The 11806-nt window shown below is 40.6% G+C and overlaps 1 pseudogene; it reads left to right on the forward strand.

The window, feature by feature from the left end:
• The first annotated feature begins 926 nt into the window (after positions 1–926).
• On the forward strand, positions 927–2313 carry LOC130844397 (putative pre-mRNA-splicing factor ATP-dependent RNA helicase DHX32; annotated as a pseudogene).
• The last annotated feature ends 9493 nt before the right edge of the window (positions 2314–11806 follow it).

Consider the following 11806-nt stretch of genomic DNA (forward strand, 5'->3'; position numbering starts at 1 on the left):
TACTCAATATTCTGTGATAGCCTGTAAGAGAAAAAAATCTAAAAAGGAATGAATATAAATAGATGTGTAACCGAATCACTTTGCTGTACAAATGAACTTATTTACAGAACAGAAACAGACTCACAGACATAGGAAAAAAACAACTAATGGTTACCAAAGGGGAAAGGGGGCAGGGAGGGATAAATTAGGATTTTGGGATTAACATCTAAACACTACTACATATAAAATACATAAACAACAAGGTCCTACTGTATAGCACAGGGAACTATATTCAATATCTTGTAATAAACTATGATGGAAAAGAATGTAAACAAGAATATACATAGATGTATACCTGAATCACTTTGCTGTACACCAGAACCTAACACAACATTCTAAATTAACTATACTTCAATTTTAAACATTATACTTTTCGAGCCGCGAGGCAGCGCGGGCGAGCGCGAGGACCCGCGCGTCGCCGGGGGCGCCGAGCGAGGGAGGCGGCGGGGCGGCGGGGCGGCGGGCTGAAGACGCTCTGCCCCTGAGGCCTGGGCGGGCGGCCGCGCCCTCCCTGGCGGCCCTCGCGTCCCCGGCGGCCCGCGGGCCCTCCGTCACCGACCCTGGGCGTCCGTCGGTCCGTGCGTCCCGCGAGCTGGGCCTGCCCCGCGGGGAAAGGCGGCCGGGCCTGGGCCTCCCTCCCCGGACTCGGGCGCCGCCGCTGCAGCATGGTTTACTGACAATCATTTAACGTGCCGAAGAGTGCTGGAGTGAGCCAGCACAGTAGCTAATGCAGCAAAGAAGAACACATGCAGATTTGAGGAATTCAGCTTGCTAAAACCTTGAAGTCCTAGAGATTGGGACATCTGAGTTTGTATATGTAGACTTTCAACACTGTTTGCAGTGGTTGTTGTGGGAGAATGCCAGCAGCTTAAGCTCACTTGGACAAGATGGAAGGAGAACTGGAATGTCCAAACTCTTCCTCTGAAAAACGCTGTTTTCCTGAATCCCTCGGTTCTAGTGATGGGGATGAGGCGGGGATTCTGGCCTGTGAGGATTTGGAACTTAACCCTTTTGATGGATTGCCGTATTCATCACGTTATTATAAACTTCTGAAAGAGAGAGAGGATCTTGCAATATAGAAGGAAAAATACGCCTTTATGGAGAATCTGCTTCAAAGTCAAATTGTGATCATTTCAGGAGATGCGAAATGTGGGAAGAGCTCTCAGGTTCCTCAGTGGTGTGCCGAATACTGCCTTTCCATCCACTACCAGCACAGGGGTGTGGTATGCACTCAAGTCCACAAGCAGACCGCGGTCCAGCTCGCCCTCTGGGTGGCAGACGAAATGGATGTTAACATTGGTCATGAAGTCGGCTACGTGATTCCTTTTGAGAACTGCTGCACCAGTGAAACGATCCTGAGGGATTGTACTGATGATATGTTGCAAAGAGAAATGATGTCCAATCCTTTCTTGGGTAGCTATGGGGTCATCATCTTAGATGATATTCATGAAAGAAGCATTGCAACTGATGTATTACTTGCACTTCTTAAAGATGTTTTACTAGCAAGATCAGAACTGAAGCTCATAATTAACTCCTCACCTCACCTGATCAGCAAGCTCAGTTCTTATTATGGAATTGTGCCTCTCATAGAAGTGAAAAATAAGCATCCAGTGGAGGTTGTGTACCTTAGTGGGGCTCAGAAGGAGTCTTTTGAGTCTATTTTACGCCTTATCTTTGAAATTCACTACTGGGGTGAGAAGGGTGACATTGTAGTCTTTCTGGCCTGTGAACAAGGTATTGAAAAAGCCTATGAAACTGTCTGTCAAGAAGGATCTAACTTAAACCCAGATCTTGGAGAGCTGGTAGTTATTCCTTTGTATCCAAAAGAGAAATGTGCATTGTTCAAGCCAAATGATGAAACAGAAAAAAGATGCCAAGTTTATCAGAGACAAGTGGTGTTAACGGCCAGCTCGGGAGAATCTTTGATCTGGAGCAACACAGTCAGATTTGTTATTGATGTGGGTGTGGAGAGAAGAAAGGTGTTATTACCCCAGGATACGCGCCAACTCGCTGGTCATGCAGCCCATCAGCCAGAGCCAGGCCGAGCACCGCAGGCAGATTCTTGGTTCCTCTTCAGGAAAGCTTTTCTGTCTGTATTCTGAGGAATTCGCCTCCAAAGACACGCGGCCCTTTAAGCCAGCAGAAATGCAGGAAGCCAACCTAACCAGCATGGTGCTTTTTATGAAGAGAATCGGCATCGCAGGCTCAGGCCCCTGTGACTTCACGAACAGACCAGGTAGCCGTGTGCTCGCGGGGCGGCAGGCGCCCGGCTGAGCCTCACCCTCTTAGCTCTTGCCCGTCCCCAGTGCTCGGAGCAGTGGCCCTTGGCGGTGCGGCAAGCCCGGGGCTTTGGTTTGTCGTGAAGCATTTTCCCCACTGGAGGTAAACACTCTCTGAAGTAATTTAAAACTTAAAAAAAAAAAAACAACCCACCCGCTAGGAAATATCTGTTCTGACACTGGAAAATTGTCTGTCATTGGGCAGTGGAACCCAGGGAGACGGGGCCAGGCCAGTAGAAACCCGGGGTGGGGAATTATACTTTTCTATCTGTGCTACAACATCCTTTATTTACAAAGCTCCCTTATTTCCTTCTTAACTTTCATGATACTTTAATTGTACCTATTTCAGGAAGCATAGTACCTATAGAAGTGCTTTATTACCCAGATCTATCTCCTCCCCCTCCTTCCACGCAGCTCTCATTTGCTCAGCTACTTGATATCTTGGCCAAAGACAGCTCACAGGTGAATCCCTCTTCAGACGTTCTCTACTTAAGAAACTCGAAAGCCTATGTTTGGACCCCTTGCAGGGAGAGGTCAGCCTACACCAGTGACGGGTTGAACTAGGGGTGCCGCCTGGGCTCTCTTGCCTGTGTTCAGAGCAATTTAGAATGTCTGTTGCAGCTCCAGAGCCCCCTGAGGGGGTGGCTGAGGTCTCTGTTGCAACTGTGTTGCAGGGTAGCCTTTTCCTCTACTCAGTCCTGCTTCCCTCCTTGCCTTGCAGATAGTGTTCCTGAGAGAACTCCAAGAAACTACATGCATGGAAATTTCTGTTTCAGAATCAGTTTCCTGAGGGGAACTTCACATAGACATTTGGCACCAGAAGTTGTCTGAAGAAGCATATTCTAAAATCACACTTCAGCTGGATTGCCCACTAGTTGGCTGGAAGTCAGAATCACATCACCTGTGCTGTACCAGTTTTCATCAGTGCTGAAAAGCGATGGGATACAAGTGTACATGAATGCTGTGGCGGGTGAAATTGGTTTGGGGTTAGTATTTCTAAGGGCTGTGAAGGCGCATGGCTATTGCTGAAGGCAGTAGACATTGGAAGAAGTTGAGGAGTGTCTGAGGGTGATCAATCACCAATTTACATCCACGCATGAAAGCCAGAGGACCTCTCGGACCACGCAAATAGTCTTTCATTCTCTACAACCCAGGCAGAAAACGCCGAGTATGTGGCCAAGGACTTAATTAAAAGGGAAGCAGAAATTTGAAATACGTTGAGAATTCACGTCTGCTCTCTGTCAAGGTTAGGACTGTTGTTGGTTATGAATGGCACCCTGAGACTTGAGATGGAGACATCTGGGTGGATGCACTGAAATTTTTAAGTCCCCATCTTCCCAGGAGTCCTCTCAGCCTACAAAAGTAGCCCGTTCTTTCCAAATTAAGCCTAATTAATGCTCTTCCCTCACCTGAAGAGGATGCAGAGGCCTCTACCCTGTGAGACTGCACGTAACTCCTCAGAAGCTACTCTCCTCTCCACTCCTGCCACCAGACCACTAACTAAGGTAAAGTCACAAAAAATACTTGGCCAGAGGTGCTATGGGGATGCTAAGGGGAGGAAAGGGATCCCATGCTGAAGGAGATTGAGACCTAACATGAAGACACAGTGCAGAATGTGTCTGTGTCTGGATTTTAGGAATGCTGGATCAAGGAAACAAAGTTAGTTTAGAGAGAGTTTATCAAGATGGAAGCACTTTCCTGCGATACAGGACTTAATGCCCTGACAAGGACTCTAGGGGATACAACTGGCACACTGCTAGGATGAACTTGGAAGATTCCAAGTTCTTGGATGCTTGGAACAAGTAAAGACCTACACTCGCCAAAGTAGAAAAGCCAGAAAAGGTGGCAAATAGAGGAGGAAGAGATCAAGCATCTTAGAGAAGATATACTACACAAAGCTAGAAAACCCACCAGCCAGTTATGTTCTGCAGAGGGTCTGGAGGAGACGCTGTTATAGGACTAAGCTCCTTGGTACTGTTGGGGATGAAAGGACCTCTGAGACAACAGAGTAGACGTGGAGAGCAAAATACGTGCAGTTGCTGTTATGAGAGGCAAAGGTCAGAGTTTCAACCGGGATCCCAACCTGCAGAGAGTTTAGAAGTGGTTAAAAGAAAAATGTCTTCAAGGGCAAGATAAACGGATAGCCAACAAGCGAGTCGCTTAATTTGTACGACAGGTATAAACTAAGGCGAAGGGCAGCTAAAAGCTCAGCCTCAGAAATGCTACCCTCATAAGAATCCTTCGGTTGGGTATGTCAGCTTGTTTGGGAAATCTTGTTTCCCAATGAAAGGAAGCGGGTTGGGGGAAGAGGCAGGGAGGAAAAGAAAAAGAAGAAGGGAAAAGGGAAAATGAGCAGGAGGGAGGAGGAAATGATAGTTTATAAATCCTTACCACAGACATCCTCCTCACACCCTCCAAAAATACCAGTGAAAAGTCTCATTCAGGTTACTTTTTATTTGTTGTGTATGCACCATCAAATAATTAGTCTTCTCATCTAGGTATTTTAAACTTTGGAGGTAAAAAGGGGGCATAGAGAATTGAATGGATCTAATGCTCTTTTTAGTCTGAGGATAGAGAGGAAATAGCTATGTACTTCTTTCCCCTCTCATATTACTCAGTGCAAATAGAGGCAGATACATGATTATAACAGAAGTCTATTCCAAAATGTCATTTTGGAGTCTGTGTTCCCATAGAATGCATGTTATCATTTGATGGTTTCATTCTAGAAGCAGACTAATGAATTTGAAATACTGTGCAAGTAAAAAAAACAACGTTGCTTTCATACTAACCATATGTGCTGGTCTTAAAATATGTATACAAATTCTTTGATACTTCTCCTTTCAAAATGTGGAGTTTAACTTGGCCCCCCTTGCATATGCAGTGGACTTAGTGACTTTTTTCTGATGGACAGAATATATCAGAAGTGATTCTACAGCATTTTCTATAATAAGTCATAAAAGGTGTTGTGTTTCCTCTTTCCTCTCTCTTTTGCATCGCTTACTCTCAGGAGTGTGATGAGGACCCTCAAACAGCGCATGTGGCAAAGAACTGAGGCCTTCTGCCAAAAGCATGTGACTGAGTCATCTTTGTGGTGCATCTTCCACCCCAGTCAAGGCCTCAGCCCAAGCTGACGTGTTGCCATGAAATCTCATGAGAGACTCTGAGCCAGAACCACTCAGGTAAGATACTTCCAATTTTCTAATGCACAGAAGCTATAAGGTAAAAATGTTTGTTATTTTAAGCTATAAGTTTGGGGTAATTTTTTATAGCAATAGATACCTAACACTATATTAAAGGACTTAAAGATAATTTTTTCATATTTTTATCATCAAAGCTGGTACTTAAGGAAGAATAAATTTAATCAGAAATAATTGAAGAAGTAGAAAACGAATGGAATTTCTGGGCACCTTTAGGGTGTAATAATTAGCTGGAACATTTTTCTTGGAAAATTACTTTTAATCCTTTTGGGAAATTGTGTATAATTTTCATTAGCTGATTTCCTTGTTATTACACAAAATGAGGCAAATTTGGGGATACTGACTTATTTTCCTAATATCATCATGTCCCTTTCTTGAATGACGGTTGGTAGAGAAACAGCTGGAGCATAAAGCAAGTCCATGGCTCTCCAGGGCTATGTCATTTAAGTGCTCTTTTCCTGGAATTTTGCTATGCTGTTAGCTCCTGTCTCTTTGGAACAGGGAAATTATTAGCATCACTCATGAATGGTACTGGTCTTCTCATTGGATAGGAGAATTGGGTTTGCTAGTCTGATGTGGTTCTTTGCAGAGAATCTGAAAGCCTGGAGGAAGAGTACTTCCTTCCACTCTTCATATCATAATTAATTCCTGTGGATCCTTTCTGTGATACATCTTAGGAAATCATGGCTTTCCTAGTTGCAATATAGGATTATAACTCCAGATACTGCAGACTGTGTAAAGCTCACGGTTTGTTTTTTCCTCTCTCCCTTCCTTCTATTCTCTCTCTCAAAATAATTGGATGCCTAATATGTATCAGGTTCTATGCTTGATGATTGTATGTGAAGTTCAGGCAGGGAATTTTTGCTCATAAGAAACTTGCAGTTAAGAATGGAAATAGACAAGTAAACAGACGGTTATCAGAGTGTAAAACATGCTAATAGAAGAGCCGCTGAGAGCTATGCCATCTAGCTCAGACTTAGGAGGTCAACAAAGGATTCTGGGAAGAAGTGGTATTTGGATGGATTTTGAAAGGTAAACATGAATGAAGTAGAGAAGGGTGGGCAAGGGAAGCTAAGAACAGAGAAATTCATATGTAAAGGCCTTGAAGCAGAAGAGCTTGGCCCCATTCAGACAAACACAAAGAGCCTAGGCTGGCTGGATGGCTGATATCAACAGCTTGAGTGCATTATGATGAGAGATGAGATGGGAGAGACAGGCTTTATGAAAGGCCCTTTATGTTACACTTAGAAGAATGGACTTTATTCTGTTGGTTATAGGGATCTATTTAAGAATATTTAATTAATAAGGGGGTGGCATTAACATAATCAGATTTGCTCCTTTTAGTAAGTTTGCTTTGTTGTCAATAAACAATGCATTAGAGGAAGCAATGCTGGAGAAAGATGGTTTTGCCACAGTAATATTGGTGACATTTTAATAAGGACTTTGAGAACGAGATGCACTAGGAATGATTCCAAAGCTGTGGGCCTGAGCCACTGGGCAAGTGATGGCGCTGATTACAGAGAAGGGGAACACTGAGAGGGGCAGGACCTTTTTGTGGAAGTCAGGAGTTTGGAGTCAAGTGTTTTCTTCTGACTCTATTATGTTTATGAGGCCTATTAAGTAAATTATCATTAATTGTTAAAGCTTTTTCTGTATTATGAAATTCTGTAAAATAGTCCATTTATCAAAATATTCTACAATGTACCGCTATTACATGATAAATTAGCTGTTGTAAAAAATGTAAAAATGTACTCTTGTATCACATATGTCATTTAATCAATGATGTGAAGAAAAAAGAATTCCACGGTTAATATCTTTATTCCTGGAATGGAATTTAAAGATGAAAATTACAAATAAATTTGTAGGTAGAGATAATGATATCCACATGTTTAATGGGCAGAAGAGTTTGATGGGAACACTAAATTGAGCAATCACTGAAAAGTATGATAGCATTTGCCAGAGTTTTGTTCATTGGTGGTTAATTAAAGAAACTCTGAGGGCACTCAGTATACAGTATTGTGTACTATAGCAGCATATACAGATGACAGCTTCTTGAGAACAAATAATTCATTAATTTAAAGGAAAAGAAATTAGCTTTTTTAAAATTGGCCAATTTAATATGAATATTTTTTAAAATTGTATTTCTTTCTTATTAAGTATCAATGAATAATAATTCTATTTTACTGTAATTGACAAAAATCTCTGACAGTATCAAGAAAACCACTCATTAAGATCCATGGAACATTAACCCTGAAATTTTATAAAAATGGTTTGTTAAAAAAATAAATCCAGACCTTTTAACAGTGCTGATTAATCAAACATTAATTTATTGTCTTCATATAATGAAGCTTAGACCTATAGGAGATTGTGTTCAGGCAAGGAGATAAATTGCAACTTTCCTTTGAGGCAAATACATATTTCAATTGCTATTATGTTATTTTATCCAGAAGTTCATGTATGAAAATAGAAACATTTATTGAAATACCACTCATTAAGTTGTTATTAAAAGAAGCCTGATTTTTAGTAGGTAGTCATTTGTTTTATAATTAGAAAACATCATTAGGGGGTGGTTGATTTGTAACATATTTTAGGATCTATTTTTTTGGAGCCACAGAAAGTACGTAAAATAGGTTAAGAATTTGTTCTGAGTAAAATTATTACAGCTATGCTTGAATTATAACAGAGGCCACATGTTTCAGGGCAAATTCAAGGGCAAATTGTATAGAAGGATGAAATTGCTTTGATGCTTTGCATAGCGGGAGTCCCACAAGTTCTGATACCACTGAGCAAACAGTGATGTGCATTCTAGTTTTCATTGTTTTTCATATGCTCACCATTGCCACCACTTTACCATAGGCAGTTATTGGGCTCTTTGTGTCCCAAAGACTTAAATACTAACAGCTGTCAACAGAGAAGTTTCAAGCAAAATTCTGTTGCATAAAGGAATGAATGACTCAGTCAAATATTCAAGTAATTGCTCTTGATTCTAACAGCTAATAATGGCTTTATTTGTTCCTATAAATGGTTTTATGTCACCAGTTCAAGTTTAAAAAGTAGTGATGTGTAAGTTGATTTGCTTCCCCAAGCCATTTCATCAGTCTCCATTATAAGCCATCCCCCATGCTCTTTAAGTGGGGCTGCTGTTGTGCTCTGCTTCTGAGATGGCATTGTTTCAATCAAGGTAAAGCTGTCTCCCTTAACCCTGGAGTTACTTTAGGGGTTACATTATCTAAGTAGTTCCGATCAGAGAGAAAGTCAGAAACGCTTTTTCATACAGCTTGGGAATGAACTTGAGACAGCATGTCACCTTGGTAGCTGCTAGGAGCCACTTGGGGTCATCAGGGAGAGAGAGAGACGATAAGCCTGAACCCTGGAAGAAGCAGACTGTGGCTGCAAAGAGCAGCAGCAAAGCACTGATCAAAACCTTGTTGGAAACATGATCTACCTCTGGATTTTGAAGTTATGTGAACAGAAAAATTGTTTGAGTTGCCTTTCTGTTACTTGCAGCTGAAAGTATTTTAAATGGTAGAATGGGCCTTAAGCTGGCCTGAAGAAAAATGAGGCAGCTAACCTGAACAGGAAGTGAGAAGATATACTGTCTTTTATTAGTTTTGTAGAAAACTCAATGCAAAAGAGTACAGAATATGTAATACATACATCTTTTTAAACCTTCTTAATGTGCAATATGACTCAATAACAATACAGAGAAATAAACCAAAATTACAGTTTAATGGATTATTACAAAGTGATCATGAGTCAAGGAGGAAATTTCCAGAAACCTTACTCCCTCTTCCAATCACTGTCTATTCCAATTTCTCTTCTGAAGATTATTTTTGAAGTACCCAAAGATTCAAATGAAAATATGTTTACAAACATTTTGTAATCCCTAATTCCATCAGAAATTTTGGGGGCTTACAGTCACAGGCAATTTTATACAGTACCACACAACTAGAGAACCAAATGAAACGAATTATAGACAACATGAGAATAAAAGAAGAAAAATCAGAAGATATGTCCAATTACAAAGTTTCCAAAAGAAAACACATTTGACTTTGATGTTCCTAGAAGCCAGAAAAAACAGAATTAATTTCAAAATATATTATTCTCCTAAGAATCATAGCTAACAGAGAGTGCCTACTCTGTGTCAGAGATTTTTGTAGATGCCCTGTATGTTTAATATCATTTAATATCTTCAATAAGTCTACCAGGTAGTTACTTTTCCGCAAGGAGGAAAACTTTTCCACTACTTTTCCACTGCTTCCTCCACAAGGAGGAAACAAAGACATCAGCATGTAAGTGGAGGCCACAAAATTTGTACCCAAGCTGTCAACTGCAAAGCATCCATCCTTGACCATTGGACTTATTGCCTCTGTGTGATAAATGAAAAGTTGCTGCTTAGAAGAAACACAGATTTACTGGCAGATGGGATACTGTTGCCATCTGTCCTCATAAAAGATGGACACTAGAACAATGTCAACCTTCAGCAGTATCCATATAGCATGTTAAAAGGCAATTTTCCTAATTTTTCTATTAAGTAAGGCCAATAATGAAGCATAGCTCACATAAAGGAAATCCTAGAATTCTCTGTTTGGCATGTCCAAGGATAAAGGCAAGATTAGATGATTGCATATTCTTCAGGAAATCCTCTAGGAATAACACTTCTCACTTTTGGGTTATTGATAATACAAAGTGACTCATTTCGTCAGGTAACTGAAGTGAGGAAACAGCACCAACTAAGAGCAAACGCCTAGGTTGATACTCATTCATGTGGAGGCAAGGCTTAAAATCAATGAAGTATCAGTATTTCTTAAAGTGCTTAATCAAGACATGAACCAGAAGGTTCAGCTTCCCCATGGTGGTGGATGGAAGCAGGATTGAAGCTGGAGTATTTCTCGAGCAGTGACTTGCGTTACACTCTGGGAGTATGAGTCACTTGTGCAAAACAAAGAATTCCAAGATAAAAAGTTCATTTTTTGTGCTTGGAAGGATTGCCTGTGAAGCCTGCAGCAGCACAAATACTATAAATGGAGAGAAAGAGTGGACTGAAATAAAGAATACAATAAATGCATTTGGGATTAGGAGAAAAGAAAAGCTAACACAAATACTTTAGTACAGATTGAGACACGTGAATTTTTAAATTTACCTGCAAAGATACTTTAAACTCCGACTTAAAATTTGTAAACTATCATGCTTTTTCCTAAAATTGAACAGCGATTGCATTAAAATGCCAGTGTACCAGCATTCCTAAGGGGAAGATTACTGAGATCTGTGCCTCGCTATGACAACCTTTTTAAAAAGGCCACACAAAACTTGAACATTTTCAAGTGCAAGAAAGTATGCTGGGACATTGCTTAGAATGCAACATCTAGTACTGAATGTCCTATGACAATAATTTGGTGATTCCACAAACTAATAATTATAGAAGGTATTATGTGGCAAGGCTCTGTAGATAGTTTCCATGTGAGGTTGATTTTGAGAAATGTTTCAGATCTTTGCTGCTGAAATGGAGCGAGGGAGAGCAACTTGGCAGCGAGAGGAAACCTATCACGTTATGTTGTAATTAGCTACTTCCTTGTTGAAAATGCCACTAAAATATTAGAACAAGAATTTTGAATACCTTGTTCCTTACTGCTGCTCCAGCAGTGACTACAATACTTGGTACTTAAAAAATAAATAATGGCTGAATGAACAAAGGGCCATGTAAAGGGGAAACCATGAAGTAAGGTCAGAGAATGAGTTACTCAGTGCAGCGGAGGGAAATGTACACACAGCAGGAGTAGTGAAAGCTCAGGCTTGAAAAAGAGGTTAGCTTGACCTTCTGTATGGTCTTTAATGCCAGCCGAAGTTGTCAATGATAGATTCATTATAGGTATAGCTACTCCTAGACATGTGACCAGAGGTGGACACTGATAGGGTAGCTTCAGTTTGATGGTTAAAAAAGCAGTGTAAGACATCAGATTTATCTGTTGAGTTTATCTTTTCTTTTCAACCATCTGCTGTAAACTGTAAATCTAAAGCTAGTCATAACTTCGAAACAGCTGGGCAATCAATAATTGTGTCAAGCAACAAGAAAATAAAGAAGAACATCAAAGTTAGACAATATGAAGAGACTGCTATAATTCTGTCAACCCAGAACTGCTAGAAAATTAGTGATCTAGGCTTATTTACAAGCATAATGGAACTAATAAATCTCATTCAAACTTGAGTTTACAACCTCATTTTTGGTTGAGTATGGGACTCAGATGAATTACTATGAAAATTCCTCTGGGAAATTACGGTTTAAGTGATGTT

The sequence above is a fragment of the Hippopotamus amphibius genome, chromosome 2 (genome assembly GCF_030028045.1).
Source record: "Hippopotamus amphibius kiboko isolate mHipAmp2 chromosome 2, mHipAmp2.hap2, whole genome shotgun sequence".
NCBI classification, from domain to species: Eukaryota; Metazoa; Chordata; class Mammalia; order Artiodactyla; family Hippopotamidae; genus Hippopotamus; species Hippopotamus amphibius.